A 15,788-nucleotide genomic window follows, 5' to 3' on the forward strand; every position below is an offset into this window, starting at 1 on the left:
ATATATTTTTTATCCCAAGATTAAAAAAAAAAAGATATTAGGATTAACGGAAGTGTCTGTAAATAGTACATACTAAGGACTGTTAAAATACGGAATTGTCCATATTAGGATTAACAGAAGTGTCCGTAAATATTACGGACAAAGTCTTGTTAATCTACAGAAATATCCGTTATAAGGTTGACAGAAGTGTCCGTATATGGTACAGACAAAGTCTTGTTAATCTACAGAAATATCCGTTATAAGGTTGACAGAAGTGTCCGTATATGGTACAGACAAAGTCTTGTAAATCTACAGAAATATCCGTTAAATTGTTGACGGAAGTGTCCGTATATGGTACAGACAAAGTCTTGTAAATCTACAGAAATATCCGTTAAAGGGTTGACGGAAATGTCTGTAGAATAACGGACAATGTCCTGGCAGCAAATTACCAGCACTTTGTCCGTTTTTCAACGGATTTTTTTTTTACAGTGCAGCCTATTCCGTTTTTAAGAGTACGCTTAAGACCTTCCTTCTTGATAAAGCTTATAGTGATAAAATACAATAATCTAATAAGAGTGCATTGACATAGATATGTTGTGTCTCTTCACCTATACATTTTAGTTCTTACTCTTTCACTTAAATCCTAAAAACTTAGATTATTTAAAAGTTTATCCAAAAACCTTTCCCCTCTCTGACCTCTCGAGGTTCTATTAGAGGGTAACAGGTTGCAGAGAACGCCTAGCCCGGCACCTGGAGTGTGGAATGTAGCCACTGACCTACTCCTATACCTCTAACCAATTCAGGTCCCAGTGGGGACCTTTCTCCCTGTGTGTGCCTCTCCACCTCTGTTTCCTACTTCTTACTTGCTACCCTTTTCCCTCAACCTATCCTAAGGGAGTGCATGTATGTATAGACGTTAGTTTAGCTGCTATAGGCTTGGACTGTTGGGGGGGCACCTTGCTCCGTCTTTCTGTCTGTTTGTACCTGTGCACTCTCATGTTCCGATTAACCCAGCTTCCCCCAAATCTCTTTTTTGTGTCCATATATACGCCGGGATCCTGAGTCGAGGCTAATCCTGTTGCTGTGGTTGTGTGTCCTGGATCCTCTATCCTGAGTACTGGATCTGAATCCTGGACTTCGATTCGTGGCTGAACCTGTCTCTGTGGTCCAGCCTGACTCTCACCATACTACTTCCCTGATGGCTCCCACAAGATTGCTGACATCCTCATGGATGCATATTCTTATTATAGACATATGCATTTCCAAACATTTGGTATACCTATGTTGTAAATGTATTATCTTTTACATTTACACAAGGCATCTATTGCACGTCTGTCCGTCCAGGGAGAGGGATCCCTCCTCTGTTGCTCTCCCTGAGGTTTCTCCCATTTTCCCCTTTAAACTGTGGGGGTTTCTCTGGAAGTTTTTCCTTGTACGATGTGAGGGTCTAAGGACAGAGGGTGTCGTATTGTCATACTGATATTCTGTACAAACTGTGAAGACCACTGAGACAAATGTAACATTTGTGATATTGGGCTATACAAGTTTAATATTCTGAAAGCCAAGACTTTGTTTAATTGAAATCAGGTGAAAACATACTGTAACGGACCCTGCCGTGTTATCTGATTACTATGGGCTTACATTCATAATTTCAGCCGGAGGGAGGGGAAGCGGCACTGTGGAACAGCAGAGTGGCAAGTGAGAGCTGTCATCTTCCCTTTACAAGCTTCAAAAATGTATTTATCGTGTCATTTTGGAAATAAGTTTCATATTCTGTAAGCCAAGATCTTGTTTGTTTAAAATCAAACAAAACACCTGAACCCCGAAAAAATAGTTTTTTACGCAAATCCACGTTTATTTTGAAATGAGCCGTTGCGACTTCCGACTGATTTCGATAGAGCGGGTCACATAATGTGTAATTCATGGCACAAGTCAAACGGGATCGAAAGATACGTTTTCTCTCTCCGTTGACTTCAATACATTATTTTTCCGACATAAGGTCCCATGGACCGGAAGTAGATGGGCGTGACTTCACCACTCTATACCGCTCTATACTCAGAGAAGCTGGAGTTACAGTAGGTAACTTCAGTTCTATTTCGTATATGGCTTCGCCTTCTAAGGCTATCGCTATTGGGTTAAGGGCGAAGCAAGATATAGTCTGCGCCCTACTGAGTCCGCCCGGTACTAGAAGCACAGACACACCTGCTCAGATAATAACCCATGCCTATTGCGCCATGCAAAATGGCGCATCACAGTCCCTGGAATATAGCATAACATGAATCTTTTCCATGAGGGGACGAAGGCTGGGAACAATACCTACGTGCCGCTGTGAGAAAGTAGAGACGAAGGTCACACTTTACACAGTGACAAAAGAGGGGGAAAAAGAGCAGCTCTCTGCGTGCAGACAGGCAGGAGAGAGGCGCACAGCTGGATTCCTGATATCACTCACTCTGAGAAGACAGTCCGTACCAAAAATGTGTCAGAGGAAAAAAGGAAACATCCCTCTCATAAGAGGGAAAGAGGGCCGCTCTCCGTGTGCCGAGAGGCAGGAGAGAGGCGCAGCTGGATCCCTGACGTCACTCACTCTGACAGGACACCCAGAACAGAGTGCGTCAGAGAGGAATGAGAGACATCCCTCAAATAAAATTGAACAAATGAACAGGGGGACGACCAATATGCAGCAGTGCAAATGTCTTCCACTGACATTCCTCTGTGCAAAGCCATGGAGGAGGGAAATTCCTCTGGTGGAGTGTGCACTGATGTTCTCCAGGGGATCCACCCCCGGAGAACATCAGAGGAGACATATGCCTGTGACACAGCCTCACACAGCCAGTGTGACAGCCGTTGTGCAGATAGAGGCTGCCCTAACGAGCGCTTTATATAATGCACAAACAGGCGCTGAGAACGGCGCAAGGCAGCCGTGCGCGCCACTAGCAGGACAGCGCGCCTACAGGACAGAGGAGATGAGATGTGGCTTCTTCCTCCGACCTGTGAGGAGGGGGGAATAAGCCAGCCAGGGTGATCACTCTTGACCTAAAAGAGCTTGTGATGACCTTTTGCATAAAAGCCGGGTTAGGGCGCAAAACAGCTGAACTGCCATCTCCTTGGATCCGGAGACATGACAGAGCCACAGAGAGAAATCACTCACCCTTTTCGCTGCTATTAGAGCCAAAAGTAATAGCCTACTTTGGCTGACAACAGTTTAAGGGGAACCTGATCCAAAGGTTCAAATGGGGCTTTGCTTAGTGCGCGTAACACCAAAGCCAAATCCCACTGAGGCGCCAGTGTGCGTGACACAGGTCTGAGTCTCCGTACTCCTCGCATAAAACGGCTACTGCATTCCGCGAGCCCCTCTGTTCAATTCGCCGGGAATATACATTGCTCTGATGCAGAGCAACGTGTGTGCACGCCCAGAACAGCAGCCGCCTGGCTGTGTTCAGAAGCTGCGCATATCGTACTCCTCCCTGGTGATTGAGGTAGGCTGCCGTGGCCTGTTTTCTGTGCAAATCAACACATGTTTGATTGTACAGCAACGGGGCGAAGTGCTGGAATACTTCCCAAACCGGAGAACAGCTCCAGCACATTTACCTCTGACGCACGGGGTCGATGCACGGGCGAATGAACCACCTCTGGAGACTCCTCCTGTGGGCGAGTCCCAGGGGGATCCCCACGTGACCAGCTGAGGTCATGCTGAGCAGCTGTATCACGGAGAGGGCCTGCGGGATGTGACACGCCGGAGAGGGAGCTGTCAGTTTCTCCACTCGCTGCCGCGAGAGCTGGAGACTCTGCTGGCTGAGTTTAATTCCACTCCCAGATAAATGGATATCTGAGAGGGAAGAGGACAGCTCTTCTCAAATTCATTTTGAAAACCTGGGCTTTGACAGATGCGATACGAGATGTAACGTCTGTAAAGCGACTTCCTCCCTGGAGCGAGCCAGCAATAGCAGGTCGTCCAGATAAAACCACATTCTCATCCCTCCTCTGTGTAGTGGCTCCAGCCTTCTACACACTTTGAGAAAATGCGAGGGGCCAGGAAATATCCGAACGGCGGACGATTGTCTGGTCTGATATTCCCTGAAAAGACAAACGCAGGGATTTCCTGAGTTTCAGGATGATGGGTACATGGAAGTATGTGCGTGCTTCAGCTTTATGAAAGTGAACCAGTCTTCCTGGTAAACACATTCCAGCATCTGTTTGATCGTCAGCACTGACAGATCAAGGATGGGTCTCACTCCCCCGTTATTTTCCCGGGATTTAGAAAATAACGGGAGTAAAAATCCATGATTTTTCCTCCCTTTTGAAATTACTAATTTAGTATGAGTGAATTGTCATCTGGTTCGTCGCTACATTGGGCCCTGATATATGTCTGTCTTGCCTCTGGTCTTCCTTCTATCCGTCCAATCAGTGCCCTTAGATCTCCCAAGCATAGGCGGTCTTGAGCAGTGTACTCCTCCAGGTCACTTACCCACTTCTGACCACCCTTGGAAAGTGGGGGTAGCTTTATCACTAGTGATTCCATGTCTCTGTGTGCCCATGGTTTGTATATCGATCCTCCTTTTCCAGCCGCTATCAATGGTAACATGTGTCTTGTGTGTTCCTTGAGTCTTCCAGCTATAGATTATTTTCTTGTTACACTTAAACTTCCGCCTTTTATACTTTTTTGTTGACTTTTTTGTTCTTTACTCTTTTTTCCTGAGTTTTCTGATATTCTAGCCCTAACCCTGACAATGGGAACACACTGCATGTGCAAATAAAAACCACACTGCTCGAAAAACTGACTTCAATAAAAAATAACACAATCTTCATTTATCTTAAAGAGCAACTTCAAGGTTAGTAGTTATAAGACCCCAGCAAATGTTCGATTTTGATTAATGACTGATAAGGAATGATTTATGACCCTATAAACCTGAAGTCCCGCCTCCCAAACCGGAAGACCCGCCCCCCCCCAAAACCGGAAGTCCCGCCTCCAAAATCCATTTGAAGTGTCACCTGTCACTCTGAAATCAGACCTTTGACCCTCTTATCTATTCTGACCTTTGACCCCCTTATCTTTTATGACTTGTTTGTGCAAATGTTGACCCATAGCGGCTGATAAGCCCTTTGATATGACCCTGTTAATATTTTACTAGGTCATGATCGGTCAATGATATACCAAATATAACCCCCTGTTAATATCTTACTAGGTCATGATCAGTCAATGATAAACCACATATAACCCCCTGTTAATATCTTACTAGGTCATGATCGGTCAATGATAAACCGGATATAGCCCTGATAAGGATATGGCGCAACAGGAGATGATAAGAATTGATATCGACATGTAAGACTTGATCAGCCCTTTCATGTGAACCCTGTTAATATCTTACTAGGTCATGATCGGTCAATGATCAACCAAATAGTATAACCTACTATAAGATTGCTATATAAATGATAGATAGATAGATAGATATATATATATAATATATATATATATATATATATATAATATATATAAGATATATAGCTATAAGATGGCCTGCTATAAGATAGTGTTCTTTATTAATAATTAGGGCTGTCAGTCGATTAAAATATTTAATCGCGATTAATCGCATGATTGTCCATAGTTAATCGCGATTGATCCCTTAATTTTTTATCTGTTCTAAATGTACCTTAGAGGAATATTTTTCAATTTTTTAATACTCTTATCAACATATGAGTGGACACATATGCTTTATGCAAATGTTTATTATCATTTGAATAATGAGAAACATTCTCATGAATATTTAACACAACAACCTCTGAACATAACAAATATCTGCCTTAAGTCAACCAGGAACCTCTCTCATACAATAATAGGCTACAATACAAAGTGTGTACAAAGTGTGTGTGTGTGTGTGTGTGTGTGTGTGTGTGTGTGTGTGTGTGTGTGTGTGTGTGTGTGTGTGTGTGTGTGTGTGTGTGTGTGTGTGTGTGTGTGTGTGTGTGTGTGTGTGTGTGTGTGTGTGTGTGTGTGTGTGTGTGTGTGTGTGTGTGTGTGTGTGTGTGTGTGTGTGTGTGTGTAATGGATCGTTGGAGCTATGTGCAACTCATGGCATGCTCGAACAGGAGCTGCCTGGACGCTGCAATCATGTTGCACTATCCGTGCTGAGTGTGCTGACTTTTCGTACAATGTCCCACTGTCTGGCTACCTGCATAAAGTCAAGTGCTCGGCGCAGTTGTCGGCGAAATGTCGCTCCTCTGTTTTCATTTTAAAAGCTCCTTACAGATGTAGCGATTCATTTCAGACAGATTGAAACGCGAGGGCCGTGATTGGTACGTGATCTGCCCTCGCTCAAGGGAAAACCTCCAGCTTGACTTGAGACCGCCCCCGTGATAGATAAATGTAATTATAATGAAGCCAGCTGCAATGGATCATTGATCCACCAGGGGGTGCAGTGGGGTTCCACACTGGAGCTCATGTGAAATAAAGTCAGATACAGTACGCTGGATGTACAGCGGAACTTTGTTAAGATCCATATGTCACGGATATCATACTACTGTGCTAAATAAGAGACATGTAATCATTTACAAAACATCACCATGTTGTTATTTAACAAAATGATATTGTTATTCGAAAAAAATGAACAGGAGGAAATGCAGCCAGGCTCTCGATTTTTAATCCTACTTTAATCATCATCTTCATCACGATCATTTATGTTTATGTTCGCCGAATTGACATGAAATCACTGACACATATGAATATACTGTATTCAACTTCATTAAAACGTTATTATCGTGCCTAAACTCAGTAATTCACCAAAAATATGTATATTTTAAATGGAGCTTCGTCAGTCGATCAGGATCCCAAAGTGTAGCGGAGGGATCCTCATCTGGATGAAGGGTGTTATTTTCCCCATAAGGAACAAGTCGCTGCAAATTATCCCGCTTATTACATGGCCACATTCTCAACAAAGTAACGACATGACTCCCAATATTACATGAAATGCTTTTATGCATTTAGAAAATGTTTTTATTGATTTAAAAAATAGTTGTATTGATTTAAATTGACATGCATCCGCTAAGAAAAATAGTCCGTTGTTACCGTTTTTTAAACAGTCTGAATGAAACGGCAGCTCTCAGCTTTGTATTTACACAACTAATGGCCCATCAACCACATCTCTCTCCCCCCCTCCCCCGTCTGATCTTTCTTCTCCAGCAGCTCTGAGTGACCATAGACTGTATGTGACAAACTTACAGTTAGTGACGTAACAACACCATAAAAGCTGGTGGGTTGAAAGCAATACGGGAGGTAAAAATAACTAGAATAATTGTGATTTATTTATTGTGGCTTTTATGTTTTTAGGTATAAAATGTTATGTAATTCAGGCTTATTGGTCACCCTTCTCTAAAAGCCTTCAACAAAGACAATATTCATAGTAATTTAATAAATCCTTCCATCACATATTGTAAAAAATAGCCTACTGTAAGTTAAGAAATCATTCCAATATGTACATCTTCTGATGTAACAACAATAACATTATAAATAGTAACATAGCTGAACATGGTATTGCACATTTAGCTTTGAGTGTTACTGACCTCAGATGTTTTTATTACATGAATTAAGGTGACTGAGGCTTTTTAACATACAGGGATGCAAACTCATCAGGTATGAAAAAGGTGACAAGGATCCGAGCCGCCGGCTCCCCCAACCCACGGAATAACAGAGAATTTTAGCAGTCAGAACAACTAAAGCAGCAGTGTTAATAATAACAGAAACGCCAAAGAGTCACATCTAATAGAAATATATAAAAGCATTTATTTTAAATTGTGTAGCAGTCAGTTTATAATTTTGGCAGCACTGTTGAGCATTTTGAAAATGTATTTTCATGCCTCTGTGCAAGGCTTAAGTATTTTTATCTTTATAGCCACATGGTGTAAAGTAACTAAGTTCATAAACTCAACAAGTACTATACTTGGGCACAATTTTGAGATACTTGTACTTTATTTAAGTATTTCAATGTTTTGCTACTTTGTTCTTCTACTCCACTACAGTTCAGAGGTACATGGTGTACTTTTCCTCCACTCCATGTATGTAATACCTTTAGTTACTTTACAGATGTGGATGAATGATGTGAAATATAATCAAGTGTTAATTCGGACTTTAGTTCCACCTGGAGTAAATCCACAAGCTACCCTGCAGTATACAAAGTCATTCAAACTAGCTGCACCTTTACCAGCTTTGAGAACACTTTCATGATCAATCATTATAAAACATATCATATCTATTATTCTGAAATGGACCAATCTGCACAATGACTACTTTTACTGTCGCTACTTTCACTATATTTTGATGATAATACTTTTCTACTTTTACTTGAGGAACATTTTGAATGCAGGACTTTTACTGTAACAGAGTATTCCTACACTCTGGGACTATTACTTTTATTCAAGTACAATATCTAAGTACTTCTACTTTTACTCAAGTACAAGACCTGAGTACTTCTACTTTTACTCTAGTACAAGATCTGTGTGCTTCTACTTTTACTCAAGTACAAGACCTGAGTGCTTCTACTTTTACTCAAGTACAAGATTTGAGTAGCCTACTTCTACTTTTACTCTAGTACAAGATCTGTGTGCTTCTACTTTTACTCAAGTACAAGATCTGAGTACTTCTACTTTTACTCAAGTACAAGACCTGAGTACTTCTACTTTTACTCAAGTACAAGATATGAGTACTTCTACTTTAATCAAGTACAATATATATATATATATACTTATACCACCTCTGTTTATAGCCTATGAAAAAAACTATTAGAAATAGAAGGCTAAAGCTAACGTTAGCAGATAGTGACAATGTATGCTAGCTAGTTAGCTCAACGATTCCTTAAATAATATTGCCACAGAAAAACTTTTCAGTTCACATCACGCTCTGCCGCTCCGACAGGGAGCTCTGCTCTGAACGCCTGAACGGCCCATTCTAACAGCTGTTCACCAGCGGTCCAGTCTGTGCCACGGTGACTCCGGACGCACAGTTAATATTAACAAACGCACCTGTAGGTAATGTAGTTGCTGAAGCTAGACCATCATCTCGGAGCAGCAGAGCCTTATTATACATCCATGAGCAGAGCCGACAGGCAGGAAGACTCGAGCACACAGCTCGTACTTCATTATAATATATAAAAAAAGAACACCATGCGTGTCATGATGGCACATAACAGCTCACGGCCGCAGATTACTCCGGGTCCCGGACCCCCCATACCCCAAAAATATTTTTATTGCAGATCTACATGAATCACACAAACAACTTATTTTGGATTCAAAATGGCGAATTTCGCCGAAAGGTGACAAGTTTGCATCACTGAACATAGACAGAGCACAACTGAAACATAACATCTGAGATGTAACAACATAATACACTTTTTGGGGATGCTTGGGATGTGAGGAGTGAGGGTCACGGCTTAGAACGGGCGTGTCGCCTGGCAGGACAGGAGAGTGTGTGCACCAGTCTGCCTTGATCTATGAATTCAAGTCCGTGACACTCACTGCTGCCCACAGCTGTTTTATAGAAGGAAAACCTCCTTCACTTCATGAAAGTGTTTTAACCACACACACCTCTACACACACATGACGGGTGTTATTTTCCCCATAAGGAACAAGTCGCTGCAAATGATCCCGCTTATTACACGGCCACATTCTCAACAAAGTAACGACATGACTCCCAATATTAATTTAAATGCTTTTATGGATTTAGAAAATGTTTTTATTGATTTCAAAAATAGTAGTATGTATTGATTTAAAAAATAGTTGTATGTATTGATTTAAATTGACATGCATCCGCTAAGAAAAATAGTCCGTTGTTACCGTTTTTTAAACAGTCTGAATGAAACGGCACTCAGCTGTGTATTTACACAACTAATGGCCCATCAACCACAGCTCTCTCCCCCCCTCCCCCCTTGATCTTTCTTCTCCAGCAGCTAAATTAACGGTACGTTACTCTGAGTGACAAGCTTACAGTTAGACACAACACTGTCTTTGCAAGTGACCCTCAGTTTGTTGACTTTTATGTTCAACTGCTAAATTCGTTACTGATAAAAAAGGGCTTCTACTGTACCTAATTACCTTAACACTAGAACCGCCAGAGGTTTTTCTATAGGCCTACCTAAACCCGTCAAATCCCGCTATTAGAATGCAATTTTTAACAACATAGGGTGCTACATAGCACACTTTCAGGAAAAGTCACGGACTGGGAGACTTTAATATTTTTATTGAAAAAAAGTTACATAGCACACACACAACACACATCACACAAATTGATCTGATTGGCGGTTCTAGAGTTAAATAAACTCACTAATTAATTAAACCAGTTCAATACGCATTATTCTTATTATTATCATTCTTTATGAGCGCAGAAATAGTCTTAAAATCAGATCTGTTTTTTAAATGAAATCTGACAGCAGGCAGTTAGCTCTGATCACCTATGATAAATGCGCCGCACCTAATCGCTGGCCATTCAGCCACAGACACTGTTCGAAATGGGGGGAGCTTGGCTCCCCCGAAGAGGGAGGGAGCTTCCCTGAAGGCTGACTTTGAGATAAATAGGGGGAGCCCAAAACAATCGTGCATATTTGTGTCACACAGATTAGAAATGTTGAGTTTCTATAAATAACAGTTCTTGAAATAAATAATAGTTATTGTTCATTACAGTTTCTGAATATTTATTTTATATTTGTGAATATGTCTGGGTGTTGCCATCTGTACGTGGCGGCGCTGCATTCTTACTTACGTTGCAATGGTTATGGTGGTGATGCCGGTGCGGTATTTGAAATGTTCATATTGATATTTTTTTAACTCTGGCTTTGTAATAAAAAATATGGCAAAACGAAAACAGCCAAGCGTCACAGCTTTTGGATTCACAAGCAAAGAAGCGAAGGAGTCTAAAAATGACAACGTGAACGGAAAACGACTTTTAGTTGGCCGGCTGTAAGCGGCGTTAGGGTCGAGCTTGACAGCTCCACACCGAGGGAGAGGCCTGCCGATGCGGAGCCTGAAGAGGCTTCAACAACGGCCACATCCGCCGGTATAGTGACACCGTCTGTATTAGTAGAAGAGTGTTTTTATAGCAATTGATCGCATCCGCGCTGCTGCGCCAGTCAACAGAGCGTGTGTGTGACATATTTAGTAGCAGGATGTGCTCTGAAAAATAGGGCTCCCCGAAAGCAAATGGGTAATTCGAAAACTGACAGAGCTCCCTTTATACAAATCAAACTGTAGACGGTGTGAAAGCACCTATTGTTTTAAATAATGGTTGGAATGTGACCTGTGAGCCTTCTGAATTACCGTGGGACAGCACATTCTAAACTAAAATGTTCAATCAATAAAGTAACATCTTATCTTATCTTAATAATATCTTCATATTTATAATTATAATAAATCATACAGTATGTGTCCGAAAGGGAGCAGGAGGAAGCAAACACAAAAATATACAAAAAATATACTGCATATTAAAGCAAACGATTGTAAAGGTTAAAGTATGAGCATAACAAATAAAGAAGTGTAATGTAAACATTTCCATTATAATTATGATTATTTAATATATAAAGAGTATATATTATTGAATTACAAGATTAGATATACTTTAGTTGATCTAAAATATTGATGTGTTCAAATGCTCTTCAAAACACAACTGAAAGTCCATGAAACTTGTCTTTCTGTATTTGTGAATGAAGCGCCATCTCCTGGTTAAAACCTGAAATTGAAAATCTGGCAACGCCCTCTTGGAAAATAGTGGGAGGGCTTAACATTCCTCTATACTGGTCTTTGCCAGGTCGTAGGCAGGAAGCTGTAAGCTGGAGTCTGAAATGAAGTGCTACATCTGTATATCCGTTAGCGCAGCTAGCTAGCACCAGATGCTAACAACAACAATACACGTAAGGTATCTCTCTCGCTCGCCCGGGCAGTAGGGCCTGGCTCATACACACACCCCCCGGTCCTCCCAATGGCCAGTCAGGGCCTGCCGGTGAGCGTGGAAGTGTGGTCTGCCGCAAGCGGGTGGCAGGAGCAGGGCTGTCAGCATCAGCTTGTAGATGGTATTTTAAACTCGATGCGCTCTGAAACTACAGGGCGGCCGAGGACAAAAAATACACATGCCTTAATCGCGTTAAAATAATTAGTGGCGTTAATTTTGTTTTGCGTTAACGCGTTATTAACGCGTTAAATTGACAGCCCTATTAATAATATGACATAGCGACTCGTTTACGGTAATAAGAGCCCTGGAGTGTTAAGAGAGGATTAAAAGCGTCATCTTGGCAAGTTTATTTTAAAAAGAAATCAAAAATATAAAAATCATATCTCCTCCTTTCTTTTTTCCTTCCTCCACCCCCTGCTCCCCCCCTGCTTGCTATCCCTCCCACCCTCTCTCTCTCTCTCTCTCTCTCTCTCTCTCTCTCACACACACACACCCCCTCACACACACCTCCCTCCCTCTCTCTCTCTCCCCTCCCACTCTCTCTCACCCACGCCCCCTCTCTCACACTTGCTTATGGTTGTCCATTGAATCCGATGATGACGTCCACTTCTATCTGTGAGTTCTTTGGTGGCTGAATAGCCCTATCCTGGACCCACAAATCCTATTGCAGGTAGGACAAGTGTATGTGGTGGTAGTAGCAACGGTAACTGTAGGTTTGTTCCTCCTGAGTCTCCTCTCCTGTCTCCTGGCTGTCCTTTCCTCCTCAAGCATTTGGGTCCCATCCCGGCACAGCTGTCGCCAGGTGTTACGGTCAGCAGCAGCGTCCTCAAGGGCCTCAGGTCTGATTTTACATTTCTTTAACGCAGTCTTCAGCTGGTCTTTATAGCGCTTCTCCTGCCCTCCAGCAGAGCGTCGACCATGGTGTAGCTGGCCATATTGCACTCTGCGAGGCAGGCGGCTTGAGGGCATCCTTACTATATGGCCCAGCCATCGTAGCTGGTGCTGAGTAATTGTGGCCTCAATACTCCTGCAGTTGGTCTTCGAGAGTACTTCAGAGTGAGGCACACGATCACGCCAGGTAATTCCCAGGATGCGCTGAAGGCAGCGTATGTGGAACTGCTCTAGGGCCCTGATGTGGCGGCTGTAAGTTACCCAGGCTTTGCAGCTGTAAAGGAGGGTAGTGATGCAGATGGCTTGGTAGACACAGACCTTCGTGCAGAGATGGTGGTTCTTGTTTTGAAAGACCCTACGCCGGAGTCTCCCAAAAGCAGCTGTTGCCTGCTTTATCCTGTTTTGGACCTCATTGTCGATGGTGTTGTCTTCAGAGAGAATGCTCCCCAGGTATCTGAAGGATGGTACAACAGACAGTTGTTCACCAGCAGCAGTGAAGGTAGGTGGTGTAGATGGGATGTTACTTCCGTCTTGATGGTGTTGACGGTCAGTCACATCCTGCTGTACGCTCTCACCGCAGCAGTAAGAACAGACTGGAGGTCTTGTTGACTGTGAGATACAAGAGCACAGTCGTCTGCATACTGTAGCTCAATGACTCTCTCCCTTTGCAATTTGGTGGTTGCCTGGAGCCTCCTTATGTTGAAGAGGTTGCCATCTAGACGAAAGTCCACTGCCACACCGCTACTGTCCTGAATCTCCTTGTGGAGAAGCTTGGTGACACATAGCAGGAAGATGTTATAAAGTACTGTTGCTAATACACACCCCTGCCTTACCCCTGTATGTACAGGGAAGGGGGAAGACGCTTGCCCTCCTATAGTCACCCAAGCAGTCATTCCATCATGAAATTGGCGGAGGATGTTGACAAACCTTTTGGGGCAGCCAAACCTGATAAGGACTTCACATAAAAGTTTTCTCTGGACAGTGTCGAAGGCTTTGGAGAGATCGACAAAGGCCATGAACAGGTCCTGATGTTGTTCTCTGCACTTTTCCTGCAGCTGTCGAGCTGTGAAAATCATGTCCACCGTGCTCCTGCTCTTCCTAAATCCTCATTGTGATTCAGGCAGTATTGACTCGGTGGTGTTTTTAATCAGCCTCTGGAGCATAACCTTTACCAGGATCTTACCAGCGACAGCAAGGAGCGAAATACCCCTGCTGTTGCCACTGTCAACCTTGTTCTTGTTAATGGTGACAACATTGGCGTCTCTCCATTGTTGTGGGACGTTCTCATCAGCCCAGACCTTTTGCATGTCATTTTTATCGGCAAAAGACTGGATTTCGTGTGCCTTTTTAGTCCACCACGCATTCTGCATGACCCGAGTAGCCCTTTGTACTTCCCAACGAATTATCTGCCATTGCTGCCTGGTGCTACTGGATGAGGGGCTCTTTAACGTTGCCCGATGTGCTCTGTGCATGTCCTTCAGCAAGTCATGGATGGTTTCCGAGTTTTCATCAAACCAGTCTTGGTGGTTCTTGCTCTTATAGCCGATTGTTTGGGCTGCTGCCTCATAGAGAGCCGAGCTGATAGAGTTCCACTTCTGGTCCATGGTGTTCTCAGATGAGCTCAAGGACAACTCCATCCCCCCTAGTTTCTCAGCCAGGGAGAAACGAAATTCATTCCTTGCATCAGGGTTTTCCAGGCGGGTGCAATCTAGTCGCCTCCTTCTGGGTCCTTGCAGCCGCAGTGGGGGGCACACTTGCATGTGGACCTTGACCATGATCAGACGGTGATCTGTCCAGCATTCTGCACCTCTCATGGCACGGGTGATGTGAACGTCTCTGATGTCACTTCGACTCACAATGACATAGTCTATCAGGTGCCAGTGTTTGGAACGAGGCTGCATCCATGAAGTCTTGTATTTAGCCTTCTGCTGGAAGATAGTGTTGGTTATGGTCAGGCTATGCTCAGAGCAGAGAGTGAGTAATCTCAACCCATTTGCATTAACCTGGCCAACTCCATGCCTGCCAAGCACTCCACTCCATATGCTGCCGAAAACAGCTTCCACTCAGTCCGAGCTGTTAGCGACCTATACCCTCTGCTGCTGCCGTGCAGGGTTCTTAGCTACGAGCTTCCAGTTCATTCGTACCTGCTCCCGTCGCCAGAACCCCATCGCCGCCAGACTTCAACAAGCTGTTTGGTCCAGGTACTTCACCATGGTCAGAGGTGGATACCTGCGCAAGGAAGTTTTTAAGTGCCATAGGGGGTGCACACTTCCCAGTAGCACTATCTTCACCACGATGAGATAAACCCGGTGGCGTGGGTGACCCATGACGACCAGTCCCCCATCCTGGCTGCAGGAGGCTGCCGGGTCCTTGTTTTTTTTAAGGCCCGCCTATAGCGCACTGCCAGCGCATTGCTTTTCTGTCAGGGTGTGCTCCCTTAGCCTTTGCCTAAATAGGCTTACCCACAAGGCAGCGGGGCTATTTACACATAGTTGGGGCAGGGGTTGATGGGCGTCAGGGCGTGTCCACACGACGGTGGGCCTATACGCCGCGTCTCTGGGGACCCCTGCTGCTCCGAGATCCCCTCCAGTTTAGCCTGGTTCCGCAAGGACCCAGTTACCATGTGTGGCCACGGGGAGGCACTGCAGGAGGACCAGCAGGAGGAGACTTACACACACACACACCTCCCTCCCAACCTGGCCGACTTCTGTGTGAGCATAAAGGAGGAGTTTTTGTTGTAGGGAATAATTTGAGATTTTATTTCATTCATCGGATTAAGTCGAAAGAAAAAATGTCAAAGACACCAAAAGCTCATGCAACTTACCAGCGTCCAGAGGGTGAACCAGTCAAGAAACGGGTGATGTATTTATGCCGATTCCAGACACCTCCGCCCGAGGTGCTTAACGAAGAATGGATGTTATCCAACGGAGATGTCTGGGGCTACGTGTTCAACTATGAAGCTAATGAACTCTATTTTTACCGCCTGGAAGAAGGA

Source organism: Notothenia rossii, assembly GCF_949606895.1.
Source record: "Notothenia rossii genome assembly, chromosome: 4".
NCBI classification, from domain to species: Eukaryota; Metazoa; Chordata; class Actinopteri; order Perciformes; family Nototheniidae; genus Notothenia; species Notothenia rossii.